This window comes from Pelodiscus sinensis, chromosome 26 (assembly GCF_052426305.1).
Source record: "Pelodiscus sinensis isolate ZL-2025 chromosome 26, ASM5242630v1, whole genome shotgun sequence".
Lineage (NCBI taxonomy): Eukaryota > Metazoa > Chordata > Testudines > Trionychidae > Pelodiscus > Pelodiscus sinensis.
The window spans coordinates 9,138,863-9,156,080 of record NC_143077.1 but is presented as its reverse complement, the minus strand read 5'-3'; the positions used below and the strand labels follow the sequence as shown (position 1 = coordinate 9,156,080).

At 42.2% G+C, this 17,218-nt stretch overlaps 1 protein-coding gene across 6 annotated transcripts in view; it reads right to left on the bottom strand.

Moving 5' to 3' along the window:
- The window catches only part of THRAP3 (thyroid hormone receptor associated protein 3), an 87,731-nt gene that overhangs the window by 48,651 nt on the left and 21,862 nt on the right, over positions 1–17,218 (bottom strand). For 2 of the 6 annotated variants that reach the window (XM_075908869.2, XM_075908870.2), the window contains exons 3-4: positions 16,105–16,133; positions 561–653 (exon numbers count right to left, since the gene is read on the bottom strand). The exons of 2 other annotated variants lie outside the window; for them this stretch is intronic. The gene's annotated coding sequence lies outside the window, so the exon portion shown is untranslated. The remainder of the gene's footprint in view (positions 1–560; positions 654–16,104; positions 16,134–17,218) is intronic. 2 more of the 6 variants (XM_075908867.2, XM_075908868.2) reach the window with 1 other exon arrangement.

The window sequence follows — 17,218 nt, the reverse complement described above, 5'->3', positions numbered from 1 at the left end:
TTTTAAAGATATGTGGCATTAACAGAATAACTGCCCCGGTTCTAGTAGGAAAAAATATTAGATACTACTCTGACCACAGCTGACAACACAATGCCCAAATAAGGCACTGAAGGGAAAACATGGACTCTGACCTAGCAAATATTAATGATTGTTAGTACTCAAAGAAGCATTACAAACATTTATGAAAAAATATTTTAGGTGTTTCTTCTTTCTGGGACATTTAGCATCATTCTGCAGAATGGGTTCACACCTTGTAAAGCAGAAGTAAACAAGACCGGGAAGTATAAAACCAGCCAAGTACACTTCCAATCCAGTAACTAGAGGAGTTGCAGAATTTTTTATCTGAATCAGTATACAAAATACAGGTTCAAAGGTATTACATATTGCCAGGCTTGCACACTAACAATGCTGGTGAGCAAAACTCAATTACACAGTAAGCACTTAAATTGTGAGGCAGCCATGCTAGCGCTATAAAGCCCTGCTATACAGTATAACTCAAGTCTCAAAGAGAGATGCTTCTCCTTTCTCCATGTAGAGACTTAATTTTGTAATAAACCTACTTTGTTGCTGGAACACTCACTCACACCTTCCACCCCTCAACAGTAAATCTGTCACTGTTTCAGCTTCTCCAGTTATGAAATCAGGAAACAATTCTGCAAAAAGAAGAAACTCTGTTGAAGCAGCTGTATATTTAAGCTATACATAACTTGATTTTATTTTCTGATGCAAGAGGTTTTATACAGAAAACTGGAGGAGATCATTATTGGCTTAAACCATTGGTCACCTTCTGATAAAGGGATTTGGAAAGTCAACCCATCTACCATCACTTAGGGTCACCATTTTTTCCTCCCTTCCAATCCCAAACTCCAAGTGGCCACTTCTACTACACTTCCTCACGAGAGAGTGCAAGCAAGGACAGAGGACTTCTGGCACCAACTGAAGATACATCCTCCCTTTCCAGACCAATGTTCATATTTTGTCTTCAAGCAGAAGAGGAAGTCAACTGCATGGTTCTGGCCAGTACATTGTAGTATGGGATTTTGAAAATTCTTGTTCATACAGAAGCAACCAAACTGAGCTGGTTACAACAATGTGTGAAAATGCTTGTAACTAGCATGGTTTGTGCCTGAGCAGGAACAGTCCCTGTGGCACTCACTACTCCTACACCATGGGCCAAAGAGAAGCTATCCAACATCACTATTCATGGATCATTGCTTCAGGCATAAGAATCCGGAGTAATCACTTACAGGGTGCCACTTGGTACTTTCTTGCAATTTTCAACACAAAATAAGTGGCACAAACAATTCTTGTATCTGTAACTCTAGAACGCTTTGCGAATTTATTCTCTCTACATTTAAGTCTCTTTTCCAATCACAAGATACAATATGGGAGAAAAAATTCAGACAAGTAATATTTTGGGACAATTTTAGATTGGCTATTTATTTCATAGATAAATACAGTCTTTTGACTAGAAAACTAAACATCTGTGCTAGTGATATCCCTGCCACAGATATATCCATTGCTTCCCACCAAATTAAGGCTCCATTCTGCTCAGCTGAATGGGTACAACTATAGTTTGAATTGGATCCAAAATCTACATTGGAAAATTACTAAAAACTTTTTAAAATTAAGGCATCAATGCAAGCAACGAGAGAGATGAAGTTGTGAAGGCCCATGTTGAACACTGTCTGTGGACTAGGGATGTTAGCGTAGTCACGTAAACGATTAATCGATAAGCCTGGACTTATAGGTTAATCCAAACAACAACATGTATTCCCCTCCCCCTTTCTGCCTTTGTATCAGAGACAACGGGGGAGGGAAGGAGGGACGCAAGATGGGATGCCAGTGCCGCCTTTGTCTGTGGGGAGCTTGGGCCTCCCGCAGGCAGGAGGCTACTGCCACCCCACACTGCCGCATCTGTATCAAAACTGCTCCTCTCGTGGACTGGCTCCTGAAGCTCCCCAGGAGTGGGGCCACGAGAGCACTGGCTGCTAGCCCCACCCCCCGGGGATCATCAAATAATTGTGTAACCACTAAGTTTTGGTGTGGTTACTAGGGATGTGAACGACTAGTCGACTATCTGATAAACAAATGCTTATCAGCTAGTCGACTAGTTGCTTCCCCCTCCCTCCCGCTGCCTCTGAGAAAAAGGTAGCAAAGGGCAGGGGGGAGGAGATAAGGGGGTTCTTCAAAGCGACAGCACCGCGTGGAGCCTGGGATCAGCTGGGGACTCAATAGTCCCCAGCTGATGCCAGGTGCCATGCGGCACTGCTGCTTTGAAATTCTGTGGGGAACATGGGGCCAGTGGGGGGAGGGGGGGGAACTGCTTGAGTCCCCTGCTAGCCCCGTGCACCATGCTGCACCTTAACTTTTGAAGTGTAGACACTCCAAAGGTGGAAGCACCCTTATTGACTAATCAAATAATCGACACAAACTGCATCGACTATTCAATTAGCCAAATCAAAATTTTACATCCTGAGTGGTTACATCATTATTGAATTAAATGAGATCTAACATCCCTACTGGGGACCAAGTCTGTTAAGGAGTTACATAGCAATGAAAAATTTTCAACAACAAGATATATATTTTAATGAATTAATTTAGATTAAACACTAATAGGCAGTAAGAAAAACTTGACAATCATCTGTCCAGGAAATATTAAGAATTAATACTGCATTTTATAGCACCTTACACAAGACTCTTACAATGTTTTACAACCTATTATTAAATTAAACCTGAACACTCCAAGTAAGGATGTTATTCCAATAATATCTATGGATAAACTGAGGCACAGAGGTAAAATGACTTGCCCACGGTCCCACAGCAAATCAGTGGTTGAACTAAATATGAAACCCAAATCTTCTGACATCCAGTTCTCTGCCTTGCTCACCAGACAATGCTTTCTTTCTGCTCTGGTCTACATTTAGCTATGCACATTAAAGCAATTCTGGGTGTGTATACCTTCCACTACAAGATGCAGATCTGAACTATTAATCTGTAGCCTGATCTGAAGTAGACATTAGCTAGAACTGAAGTTTCAGTTTGCCTACTTTAAAAAAAAGCAGCACAGAATCATAGAAAAATATGAGATAAAAATACAGAGGCAACTGCAGAGAGAGAATACCCTTATGTTCCCGGCAGGCTGAAGAGAGGGAGACCTCAACAACAGCTGCACAAACCAATCATGTTGTGTGTGACTGATGTAGAACTGAGAGTAACATGGTTTAGCAGCATCTCTTATTTAAGTTCACTAGTAGTTAGTGGTTCCAGGTTTAGTACAGTTGCTGCCATTTAGTCATTAAATGCTGATGAATTTTCCTGTGTTAATCAAGGTAGCAAGCAGCTCAGCTTAGACTCAAAAGAAGTTAAGGCTACTAAAGTTACAGGAAACTATTTCCTGTTTCTTTTGTTTATTCATCCTTAAGTTCTCTTCCTGGACGTGGCTAGGAGGCTCTTGGAGACAGATGAACACAAAGTTCACATCTTCATTCTTACTAGTTCTGTGTGGGCTAGGATTCCCTATAGCTGAAGTTTGACCTTTCACTGGCACAACAACAGTTGCCATTCTCATACCGCTAAATTAATCTATTCACTAAAAACTATTCATTTAGTTACTATAGCATAAACTTTCCTAAATTATAAGGTGCTCCTATGACAGCGCATAGACAGTGTATTAATTAGGATCGGTAGACTTTTAACACCACAATACAGGGTTTCAATTTCCATTCCAGAATGACATAAATAAAGAGTTAAATTAAGAAGTTAAGTACTGTAAATTAGCGTATATAGCCCACCGGTTATTCATGTTTTTACCTACCTGTGGTATACATGTCTAAGTCTTATGCAATTTGATTTTTACTCATGTTACAAGACGACAAGATCAACATAATAAAATCAACATCTTCTTTTCTCCACTCGTGAACAGACTTTTCATTAACGGAAAATTTTCTGCCTGCTGCTCTATTGCCATTTTCTTTTGCATATGTAACAACAGGTAGTTTAAAATCGGCTGTATATGATTTGCGTTTAGGCATCATTAAAAATATTTTCTTGGACTATATTTGTTATAAACTGAAAAAGTTTTAAGACGTTGTGGTTGGTAGGTCTTATATACTGGTAATAGGGTAGTGCTTATTGCTTTTTATAGCTCAGCAGCCTCAGCCATGATTCATTACCAGTATAACAAGACCCAGTATTATTGGGCTGCATGATGTCGTTATCTTCAATCTTTATAACTGGCAAGTAACAACCACATCAAAGACCACCAGATTCTTTTATGAAGGCAGCAGAAGTCTATGCAGGTTATGTACATCCACGGGTATTCTAATATATATTTTAACACACTATAGAAAAACTGTGCATAATACTTAGACGAGTGTTATATTCGCTAATTTACGGTACTTGCCACTTAACCTTGCTCAGGTAGCCAAATTTGCTATTCTGTATTGCTCTCTAGATTATTAACTGTGTGTTTTGCAGCAACTTGTACCTCCAATCATGCATACCATGGGAGTCTGACATCTCCCCTTCTGGATCATTACCAGTGTTATCACCAAGGAAACCACAGGACTCACTGCCAAAGGCACTACCTGAAGCTGTATTACATTTCTATATTTCCATGACTACAGACTGACAAGTTAACTCTCCAGACCATAAAAAAACCACTACTTTTTCAGGTAGCATTTATTTCACAGTATGTAACAGTTCAAAACAAGTCACTGTTAATCTATGCTAGTTTTCCTTTTATTCTTGTTAGTGAACAGTGAACTAGGAGCACAGTTAGATCTTAATTACACATATTTCTATTAATGTTATAGGAAACTGCAAGGCAAGAAATGCAGTTCCTTACTTTATACATTCACTAGAAGATTACTCTAGCATTGCTCAGGTCCTTAACTCAATTTTTGTTTTTTGGAAAATAACCTCAACACAGCAGCTTGGGGCCAGGTGAGAAGTGCCTCTCCATGGCTGCAGCAGCACGAGAGGACACAGCTGGGGGAGTGTGCATGTCCCCTGGCTGGGGCAGGTCCAGGTTAGGCTGGATGGGAGCCACAGAAGGACCACCTGTCTCTGGCAGCATCAGCAGCTACAGGGAAGCTCCAGGTTGGCTCCCTTGGCCGGGGTGGGGGGAGAGCACACCTTCTTCTGACCCCAGCATGGAGCAGATGCAGCTAGGGGTGAGAGGGAGGCACCCCCTTCCCCAGCCCAGAGATGCCACAGCCCCCCTCCCCTAGAATGGAGCTGCTGTGACAGCTCTGTGCTGGAGCCGGCAGGCAAAGGTGATATTTTCCATGCCCACCCTAAACCGTCTTTCAACATTCCCTCAGTTATATCAATTGTGAGGACTGTACTTGATTCGGTGATTCTGTCTCTCTTCTGTTTGATTTTATGAGAAACAATCCCATCCAGACACATCCTGTTTTCCTGGCACAACCAAACTCTTATGTTGCTTTAAGTTATGATAAGAGAGCTATATACCAAATTTGCTGATCCTAATCCTTACCATTAAGAGACATTCTTGAACAGACAGACAAATTGTCTCAAATACATAGCAGATGTCAGCATAACATTCCTATAGAAGACCCATCTATTTAAATATAAATATATCAAGGCTTAACAGGTGATTCACGTATTTACGTATCATTGCATGATAAAGGGCTGAATTTTTCAGAAAAATGGGACATAACAGTTAATGTAAATGGCTCTTCTAAGAGGACCATTTCATGAGGTCTAAAAGTGGTAAGTGTCTCTTGTTCTGCGGGTATGCAAATGATATCAATTCACAAACAAGTTGGAAGGAATGTGGGTTGTTGTTTTTTTAAGTCAACTATTTACCACTAGTTCCATTCAATTTACTGAAATCACAAGCTCAAATACTTCCTTTGGGTCTAGGCCAGTGTTTCTGAAAGTGTACCACGGAAACATTTTCAGAAACACTTTAACTGGCCGCCCTGGTTTGTTTATGTACCAGCGCCGTGGCAACAGAGCCTCGTGGCTCCCTCTGGCTCCATTTTATCCTTTGTAGCCAAGGGGAACCACAGGAAGCGGTGGCCGAGCCCACGCCTCTTCCTGTGGCTCCCCTTGGCTGCAAAGGACAAAACGGAGCCAATGGGAGATGTAAGGCACCAGTACATAAAAAGACCAGGGTGGCCAGTTAAAGTGTTTCTGAAAGTGTTTCCGCGATACACTTTCAGAAACACTGGTCTAGGCCATAATCAATGTTTTGTCAATCCTGTGAGAAACCCATACCCACAAGATTTTTAAACACACATTTCCATTCTTTTTATTGTGATCTGTTTTGACTTGATGGAAGATGGGGAAAATGGTCTTATACTTTATGAAAAATAAAGTGTCAGAATTTGACGCTTTTCATATCAGTGAATTTTTCCTTTCTATTGATGTTTGATCAATTTTCTTTTTACAAAAACTATTTTGTACTTTTATAGTTATTTCCCAGCATACTTATTTCAGTATATTTTTGTACTTATTTTATATTTTCTTACACATTTCTCTTTCAACTAAAGAGCTCCAATAAATTTATTATTTAATACTGCTTTTTATCTTTAAAGTAGTTTATAATAAGCATTAATCCAATACACCCAGGAAGTAAGCAAGCATTATTATTCCCCACTTTCAGACAGGGAAAGTGAAGCAGGGAGGTAATGCACAGAAGGGTGCAATACTGAAGCAGAGATTATAGATCAGAAGTTTTATATTCCAGCCCACTTTTAAGAACATTTGTGTGTGTCAAAAAGACATGGATTGAAATAAGAATATATCCAAAGTTTACATGCAGTGTGTTTTTCTAGAACTCTCATTTCCTCTTTTTCCCCCTCTTATCCTCTGTCGGCTTTCCCCCCCCTCCCAATTCCTTTTTTAGAATGCCTGTCAAGGAATCTTTAATTATTACTTTAACAGGTGTGAAAGGATTGAAGCAGAAAAGAATCCCTACACATCCAGGCAAGCTCTGCAGATATGATCACAGCTGAAAATTCTTAGCCAACTAGATGACATACTTAAGAATCCTATAAAGAATTGCCATACCACAAATCACAGTATTTTGCCAATCTTGCCAAGCAATAGCATGACATACTGGTCTCCTCCAAAAGAAACATTTCATTGGTCTTTATATCTGTAAGGAACATTTAGTAATCAATGTACTACAAATAATTAGCTTTAAATGTACACCTTAATATTCAAATGGGAAATGACACAAAACCAATTGGGCTCCACATTCTCAGAGACTAGGAAAAAGAATAACATTTTGTAGAATTTCTATAGGAAGATATGCTTAGTTGGGGAAAGGACAATTTTTATCAGCACCTAATCTGGCCAGTTCAGTTTTCTTACCAATTTAGCAAATAAAACACATGTAGTCTGCTTATACTATTATAAGCACCCCAAATGATCTACATGCTGCCTACAGAAAGACAATTCCTCACCCAAATAGCTCACAACCTAATTATAGGTTCTATACCACTCTTTAATAGTTGTTGCTAAAACTCTTTACTTTCTTTGCTTAAACTAGCCTTCATTTCATTTTCAGTAAAATGCAATCTGCTTTAAGACATTTGTACTCTACGAATCTGATCTCCAATAGTATGCTAAATAGAAAAAAACACAGTAAAAAACTGTTTTAAAGTACTGTACTTTGACTATTAAGCAATGGCAGCCACTTGCCTAAGCAGGAAATTAACAAAACTCCAGAGTAAAGGAGGATATTTGAAACTCCATTTTCTTTTAAAACAGCAATTTTCCCATGTCCAAATTACAGACTTGAACAGCTTGCATTGCTTCAACTCATCTAGTCCTTGTCCACAGCGACAGAGTTGCATCCTTATAATTTGAAGATCACTTACTGCTGGTTGCCACAATTTCCCAATCTACATTTTCCACAAACTAGTCAGGGTTCTATACTGCTGACAGGAGTGGAAATGCAGCTGTTCAGTTCCTTTCGAAAACATTGTTTGCCAAGTTGGTAACTAACTGCAACAACAAACTATGGAGTAAACAACCAACTACTAGTAGAGGAAGGAAGTGTGATTGTGATTAAAACCTCCTGGGTTCTATTTCTGGCACTATTACTGACTTTTCATCTGATCTTAGAGAAGTCACTTGTATCTAAACTTCAAATTAGCCATCTGTAAGAAATAGCGACACGCCTTCCAGCGAGGTGGCTGGAAGGACAGAGGTCAGAGGCATACTTTTGCAACTGTTGGCTTCTAATTAAAGTTTGAATTCTAGAAGCCTCTGCTGATTGGCTGAGCCTTGGTAGGGGAGGGGCTTTATAAGGCAGTGGGCAAGTGACCAAGGAGCTTGTGAACAGGTGATTGCTAACAGGGAGCTTTGAGAGGGAGTTCGGAAGGGGAAAGGGAAGGGCGGGAGGTTCTCTTGCCTTTGTTTTTAAATCCCTTTTCCAGGACAGCAGCGATGGTTGGTGATGGGTCTGCTGTTACCTGCACAGCGTGTGCCATGTTTGTTTTCCTCCCGGAAGAAAGAACGGATTTCATCTGCACCAAGTGCAAGCTGGTCGACATTTTGGAAGAAAAAATTAGAGGACTGGAGGCACAAGTGTCGACCCTACGCTTGATCAGAGAGGATGAAGACTTCCTCGATAGAAGGCTGCATTTAATCCTTCAACCACGGCAGGCAGAAGAGCCAGAGAGGGCAGTACGTGACCAAGAAAAGAACTGGAAGCATGTAACTTCTAGAAGGGGAAAAAGGCCAGCACGGGAATCCCCCGATGCTATAGAGGTAAGCAATCGCTTTCAAGCTCTCTCCACAGGCTCTGCAGTACTGAAAGCTCTGGAAGGGACCTCACAAGGAAGAAACCAGAAGGGAACACCATCTACTGGAAGGCATGGGATGCATAGTCCTACAGATGGAGGTTCCACGGCCACCACGCCCAAAAGGAAATGACGGGTGGTGGTGGTCGGGGACTCCCTTCTAGGAGGGACTGAGCCATCCCTCTGCCGTCCGGACCTGGAATCTCGAGAGGTGTGCTGCTTACCGGGAGCTCGCATTCAGGATGTCACTGAGAGGCTTACCAAGCTGATCAAACCTTCGGATCGCTACCCCTTCCTGTTTCTCCACGTGGGAACTAATGATACGGCCAAGAATGATCTTGAGCGTGTTACTGCGGATTATGTAGCGCTAGGAAGAAGGACCAAGAATTTGGAGCGCAAGTGGTATTCTCCTCCATCCTCCCTGTTGAACGGAAAGGACTGGGCAGGGATCGTCGAATTGAGGACGTAAATGCGTGGTTGCACAGATGGTGTCGCAGAGAGGGCTTTGGTTTCTTCGACCATGGGTCTCTGTTCCGGGCGCAAGGATTGTTAGGAAGAGATGGGATCCACCTAACGAAGAGAGGAAGGAGCATCTTCGCGGGCAGGCTTGCAAAACTAATGAGGAGGGCTTTAAACTAGGTTCATCGGGGGTCGGTGACCAAAACCCTGAGGGGAGTGGGAAAGTCGGATACCGGGAAGAAATGCAGAGAGGAAGGGGCAAGAAAGGAGGACCCATGTTTCGAATGGAGAAGATAGGATGATCAACTGGTTACCTGAAGTGTTTGGTACACTAATGCGAGAAGCCTGGGCAACAAACAGGAAGAACTGGAGGCCCTGGCCCAGACCAAGAAATATGATTTAATTGGGATAACAGAGACTTGGTGGGATGACTCGCATGACTGGAGCGCTGTCATGGAAGGGTATAGACTGTTTAGGAACAACAGGCAGGGAAGAAAAGGAGGAGGAGTTGCACTATATGTAAGAGAGCACTACGATTGCTCTGAACTCCAGTATAATGAGGGAGAAAAACCTGTTGAGAGTCTATGGGTTAAGTTTAAAGGAGCAAACAACAGCATTGATATTGTGGTTGGTGTTTGCTACAGGCCACCGAAGGAAGAAAAGAGAGTAGTAAAATACACACCTTGGACTTCAAAAAAGCACTCCCTCCGAGATCTGATGGGCAGAATCCCCTGGGATGTTAACATGAAGGGGAAAGGAGTCCAGGACAGCTGGCAGTATTTTAAAGAAGCCTTATTGAAGGCACAGAAAGAAACCATCCCGACGCGTAGCAAGAGAGGCAAACATGGTAGGAGACCGGACTGGCTTACAGGGGAAATCCTTGGTGAACTTAAGCACAAAAAGGAAGCTTACAAAGAGTGGAAGTTTGGACAAATGACCAGGGAGGAGTTTAAAGGTATAGCTCAAGAATGCCAGGGGGCTATCAGGAAGGCGAAAGCACAAATGGAATTGCAACTGGCTAAGGACGTGAAGGGTAACAAGAAAGGTTTCTACCGGCATGTTAACAAGAAGAAGGTGATCAGAGAGGGTGTGCGGCTCCTAATGGATGAAGGAGGTAACCTAGTGACAGATGATGTGGGGAAGCTGAAGTACTCAATGCTTTCTTTGCCTCTGTATTCACGGACAAGGTCGGCTCCTGGACTTCTGCGCCAAGTGATGCAAGATGGGATGAAGATGGACAGCCCGTGGTGGGTAAAGAACAGGTTAGGAACTATTTAGAAAAGCTAAACGTACATAAATCCATGGGTCCGGACCTAGTGCATCCGAGGGTAATGAGGGAGTTGACGAATGTCATTGTGGAGCCTTTGGCTATTATCTTTGAAAAGTCATGGAGATCGGGAGAAATGACTGGAAAAAGGCAAATGTAGTGCCCATCTTCAAAAAAGGGAAGAAGGATGATCCAGGGAACTATAGGCCGGTCAGTCTTACCTCGGTTCCTGAAAAAATCATGGAAGGGATCCTTAAGGAATCCATATTGAGGCACTTGGATGAGAGGAAAGTGATTAGGAATAGTCAGCATGGATTCACGAAGGGCAAGTCGTGCCTGACCAATCTGATTAGCTTCTATGATGAGGTAACTGGCTCGGTGGACATGGGGAAGTCAGTGGATGTTATATACCTTGACTTTAGCAAGGCTTTTGATACGGTCTCCCACAATATTCTTGCCAGCAAGTTAAGGGATTGTGGATTGGATAAATGGACGGTAAGATGGATAGAAAGATGGCTAGAAGGCCAGGCCCAGCGGGTAGTGATCAATGGCTCGATGTCAGGATGGCGGTCGGTTTCTAGCGGAGTGCCCCAAGGTTCGGTTCTAGGACCGGTTTTGTTCAATATCTTTATTAATGATCTGGATGAGGGGATGGATTGCACCCTCAGCAAGTTTGCGGATGACACTAAGCTGGGGGGAGAGGTAGATACGCTTAAGGGCAGAGATAGGGTACAGAATGACTTAGACAAATTGGAGGACTGGGCCACAAGAAATCTGATGAGGTTCAACAAGGACAAGTGTAGAGTCCTGCACTTGGGACGGAAGAATCCCAAGCATAGTTACAAGCTGGGGACCAACCGGTTAAGTAGTAGTTCTGCAGAAAAGGACCTGGGGGTTACAGTGGATGAGAAGCTAGATAGGAGTCAACAGTGTGCCCTTGTAGCCAAGAAGGCTAATGGCATATTAGGTTGCATTAAGAGGAGCATTGCCAGCAGATCCAGAGATGTCATCATTCCCCTTTATTCGGCTTTGGTGAGGCCGCATCTGGAGTATTGTGTCCAGTTCTGGGCCCCCCACTACAAAAAGGACGTGGACGCAGTGGAGAGGGTCCAGCGGAGGGCAACCAAAATGATTAGGGGCTGGAGCATATGACTTATGAGGAGAGGCTGAGGGACTTGGGTCTGTTTAGTCTGCAGAAGCGAAGAGTGAGGGGGGATTTGATAGCAGCCTTCATCTTCCTGAAGGGAGGTTCCAAAGAGGATGGAGAGAGGCTGTTCTCAGTAGTGACAGATGGCAGAACAAGGAGCAATGGTCTCAAGTTGTGGTGGGAGAGGTCCAGGTTGGATATTAGGAAAAACTATTTCACTAGGAGGGTGGTGAAGCACTGGAATGGGTTACCTAGGGAAGTAGTGGAGTCTCCATCCCTAGAGGTGTTTAAGTCTCAGCTTGACAAAGCCCTGGCCGGGTTGATTTAGTTGGAATTGGTCCTGCCTAGAGCAGGGGGCTGGACTTGATGACCTTCTGAGGTCTCTTCCAGTTCTATGATTCTATGATCTATATAGTGCTTTGAGATCCTGGAATAGAAGGTTCTGTAGGGAGTGCAAAGTATTAGCTCAAATACCAGGATAACAAAATAGCCTACCAGCATATTAAGTATGTTTTATAGCTTTTCCATTTTAGTATTTTTAATCCATCTACTCTTTATAAACTGCAGTGCAACTGGAGTATATAGAATTGCATGAGAAACACAAATACTGAAAAATAAGGCATATGCATCTTCACCAGACATGAGCTATTGGAATACAGGCAGTCCCCGGGTTACATGGATCCGACTTACATCGGATCCCTACTTACAAACGGGGTGAGGCAACCCCGCACTAGCTGCTTCCCCCCAGCAGACCAGGGAGACGTGAAGCTAGCGCCCCCCTCCCCCCCAGCAGACCAGGGAGACGCAGAGCGGCTTTTCTCAGCAGACACCTCAGCTTGAGAATAAGGGACTGAGGGAAGTGAGGTGTGGGAGAATAAAACTGAGCTCTGGAGAAATGTTTGGCTAGAGTTTCCCCTACAATATGTACTAGTTCCGACTTGCATACAAATTCAACTTAAGAACAAACCTACAGTCCCTATCTTGTACGTAACCCGGGGACTGCCTGTACTCTAATGCACACAAACACAAAATAAACCATGTCTCTAGCACATTCTCTTGTATACAAGTGCTACAAATGTATTGAAAACAGCTCCAAAGCAACATCTGTAGCATTGTGAATTTCCTGCTGTCTTTACATTTTAATCTGTATGTTTGGCAGAGGAATAAGAAAGGGCACTCTTTACCCTCCTACTCTAGTGCCCAAGTGGGACATCTGCATTAATTCCCTGAATGAAAGAAAATATAGTTCAATGCTCATTTACCACTTACACCTGTCATATCTGCTGTTTGGCCAGTTGAAAGTCAAATTCTGTAAATCAAATGCCTAGAGAACAACTGAAAATCTGGACTTCCCTGCACTCTTAAACGAACAGGCACAATTCATACTGAGAAATATGACACCTGCCTGCTCTCTTTCCTCCCTCTCCCCCCCCCCCCCCCCGCCCCAAGACCTGGGACATTTTCCATATCAATCTTCAGAAAGGCATACTTATCGTGCTTGGTTCTTCCGTGAGGGCAGGGGACTGGACTTGATGACCTCTTGAGGTCCCTTCCATTTCTAGCATTCTATGACTATGAAAATGATATGGCTGTACTTCAATATCCTAAACTGTTGTCAAATTTTATGACATGAAGCCAATTGAAGTTGCTGTTCTAAAGGAGCAGTCCAGACTCATAAAAAAAGGATTATAGCTGCTATGCATGACAGCTGCATAAAAGCTATTTACCAGCAAGCATCACTCTAAGGTAATGGTAAAAAGTGACTGAAATGCAAGCAGCACAGTTATCTACATCAATTTTACTTCTCTCTGTCAAGTGTACAAAAAACATTTAAAGCTTAGAGAACACTGAAAGCACCTTTTGGTTTTGTTACTTCAAAAAATTAAGTCTCAATATTATTTTATTTTTCTAGTAGGCTTTTACTTCCTAAGCCAAGGGAAACCATGCAGGCAAAATCCCTTGAAATCAGCAGCATTCTGTATCAGCAGGAAGATATTCCACTGTTATACTGGGGGGGCTTGAATAATTAAATGATTTTTCATTCCCAGAGTCCACAAAATTCATTAAGGCCTCGTCTACACTTACAAATTAGGTCGACACAGTTATGCTGTGCAGGGCTGTGAACATTTTCCCATTCTGATTGCTACAGTTAGGTCAGCATAACCTCCTTCTCACCCCACCCCGCCCATTGTAGACCAGCCATATCAATGGAAGAATTCTTCCACTGACATACCTACCATCTCTCGGTGAGATGGATTAACTACATCAGTGGGACCTTCTGTTGACACAGGATGCACTTACACTACAGTGGTATAGCTGCAGTGTAGCCAAAGACTGCATGATCAAAACCTGAACACATTTAACACACATTACTAAAAACATGACGTTCAGAAGCATGCACACTAGGAATGTACAATCCTGTTTGTTTAGTTATGTTTAACCAGTTAACCAATGAAATGGGGCGAGTGGGGGGGGGGGGGGGGGGGGGCGGCAGCGCCACTCCAGCCTAGCTGGGTTGGAGTAGTCACTCCCCACTCCCCAACTGCTGCAGTCAGGCCAGTTAAGGGTGAGGTGTACCAGTTAATTATTCACATCTCATGCGTGTGTGGGGGGAGAGAACATTAGGCTCCTTAGCAATAGCAAAATTAAAAAGCAAAATTAGAAAGGCAGAATTTAAAAATGATTAGAGTTTTTCCAATGAATCCAAAGTAAAAAAGAAAAAGGGTATTGAGGGTAATACTGTACTGATGTGTGAAAACTTAAAATTATTTCTATATATTCAATGTTATTTATGACAAGAATTTTCTAAGAATATAACCATACAAGTCCACTGAAGTTTCAGACAACCCACATTAGTCAATTTTTAAATTTGATTGTTCTATAGAGAATTTTACGTTTCTAATCACAACGCAACCTGTTCATTTGGCAATGTTAAAGCAGACTTTGCTTTTTTAATTTCAGAGAGCTTCCAAAGAGAGCAAAACACAGCAATACCCTTTTATAGATCAGAATAAAAACAAAATGCTGAGTACTCAACAGAGATTCATGAGAGAAATAAGAGTACAGTACACAGAATATCAGTGGCTTAAAATAAATGCACCTGCCTTACCATCGTGAAAGGGAACCTTCCTAGACAACACTGCCACTTTAACTCATGCCAAATTTGCTCTGAAAACAAGGTTCTAATTTCTAGGCTACTGCAATGAGACCCTAGGTTTCTCAAATAGAGCTCCACTTGCTCTGGTTTCTATTCACTTTCAAAGACTGATCTTTCCCATATGAAATGCCAAACACGTTATAAGTCAGTGTTTCTTAACCAGTGGTACGAGTACCTGTAGGAGTACTTGAGAGAAGTCTGAGGCATACATCAACACAACTGAATTTTGGGAAAAAATGAATTTTTGTTTTAAGTTTTACAGCACGTTATTATTTTTGTACTTTTTACACCCAAAAATTTCATCGCCTGCCTGGCTACGATTAAATTGTTTAAACAAATGCGTTGCAATGGTAGAAAAAAATTGTGTATGTCTGAAAACTGTAGGTACTGGGGGTACTTATAACTTTTTTTTTTAAAGGGGGTACTTTATAAAAAAGGTTGAGAAACACTGTTATAAGTAGCCTAACTTTTAAGAGAGGTGGAATGGCATTAAGCAGTCAAAAGTTTGGTTCACAGTACTGTTGAAAACTTATTTACCAATAAGTTAAATCGGGGGGGGGGGGGGGAACGACCTGCAGCACAGCCCCCAAGCACTGTGTCCAGGCCTGGGCTACACAGAGCAAAGCCAAGTGGCAGGCACATTGGCCATGCAGGTTGGGCCCAGAGACAGGTGGACGTCGTTCAAGGAGGCACGTGGAGACAGAGCTGTCCCTTCACCTCCATTTCATGGAGTGGTCATTTGGTCAGCGTTCCTGGGGCAGGGCCACCGGGGAGGAGGGAGGCTGCATGGCTGAGGGCGGAGGCAGGTGGTGGGATGCAGAGTGACGTGATATCACTCTGTTGTCCCACAGGATAAAATTTAGATAGATAAATTATGTTTAGTGTCTCATTCTCAAGAAGTTTATTAACTAAACATCTCATATTCCAACAACAAAATCTTAACATACACTCCAACTGTTTATACGACACCTTCCCCCTCCCTCCCCCCCCCCCTTTTTTTTTAAACACAAAGACTGGTCTTTGGGAGAACAGCGCTTCTGGTGTTGCCATTCTGGATAAGACATGAAACTCCTGTTCTCACCATTTAATTGTCAACGTTCCCTTGTTGCCTTCCCCCAAGTATAGAGACCTTCATTCTAAATTCCAGTTTAGGTACTCCGCTTAACTATTGTTTCACTTGGCTACAACAGCCATCACATGCCGTCTTATTGGATGTGTAATACTGATGGGCAATAGCAAATGCATTCTCTCCCAAAAGTAGCTTTCAAGGTGATGTTAAAGCACTTACCCCCTTCAACAATTGTATTTCTTCTGAATCTGGGTTTGAAAAAAAATGAATATTAGCATCTCTCCTAGATGTCTGGCATTGCGCCATAAATTTAAAATCAATTTAAGGCTAATTTAAAAGCCTGTCCACCTGATCAGTGCTAGCCCATGCTATACACGGATTTCATCTTATCTTTCAGGAAGGAAGCAAGTGGTGACGAATTCTGTTTAGTAGTTGTGTAGAAAAATACAAAAATCAGCTTCTGAAAGCGATATAAGTATATCAGTATCCAGGTTCATCACTATTTAAAGGTTCCACAATATACAACATTTCTAGAAAAGAGGACAAAAACATCATGCACAATCCCTAGCTGGGAAGGAAGATATTTTTAGAATATGATGAAACATGATCCAGAGAGATGATCTGGTAAAACTCCAAGACCTTATCTGAACTGGTATGTCTGAAAACTGCCCTGAAGGGGAGAAAAGGAGGGGGATATGTTCTGGTTAAACTCTTACAAAGGTAGACACAAGTGAGGAGTAGAGAGACCTTCTTGGGAATGGCAAATTATAAACTAGTTTAGCTAATCACTTGGTTGTAATTAAGGGTATGATTTGGTCACACAGGTCATGGATTCCGAGACTTCAGTTCTCCATGACTTCTCTAGCTGTCAGCCTTGGGCAGCAGGCCTCTTGTTTCAGCCCTGCTGTGACCACACCCTGGTTTGTCCTTTTCTCAACCCCCATCACTTGTTCTCTGAATTTCACTTAATTTTACCATTACCAAATTGTATCCATTGTTGTAATATACCCAGAATGCTGGTTGTAAATACCAACTGAGAAAGAACTGATACTCCAAAGTCAAATGTACATTAGAAAATAAAATCAAACCCAGACCCAAACCCTAAACAGGAGTTAAAAACAAAACACCACCCCTCAAATGGCTGTTTTTAAAAGGAACATTATCAAAATGTGTTCTATTTATCAAACCAGTTGGAATGTCCTCTAGATTTTAAATGCTTGTTTTCATGTGTTACCATACAAGAAACATGAACAGCCAACAGAACAGAAACATAATAGTGTTTCCCCTGCTGCTGCAGCAACTAAAAAATAACCCTGGTTCTAGTGCCAAGCTG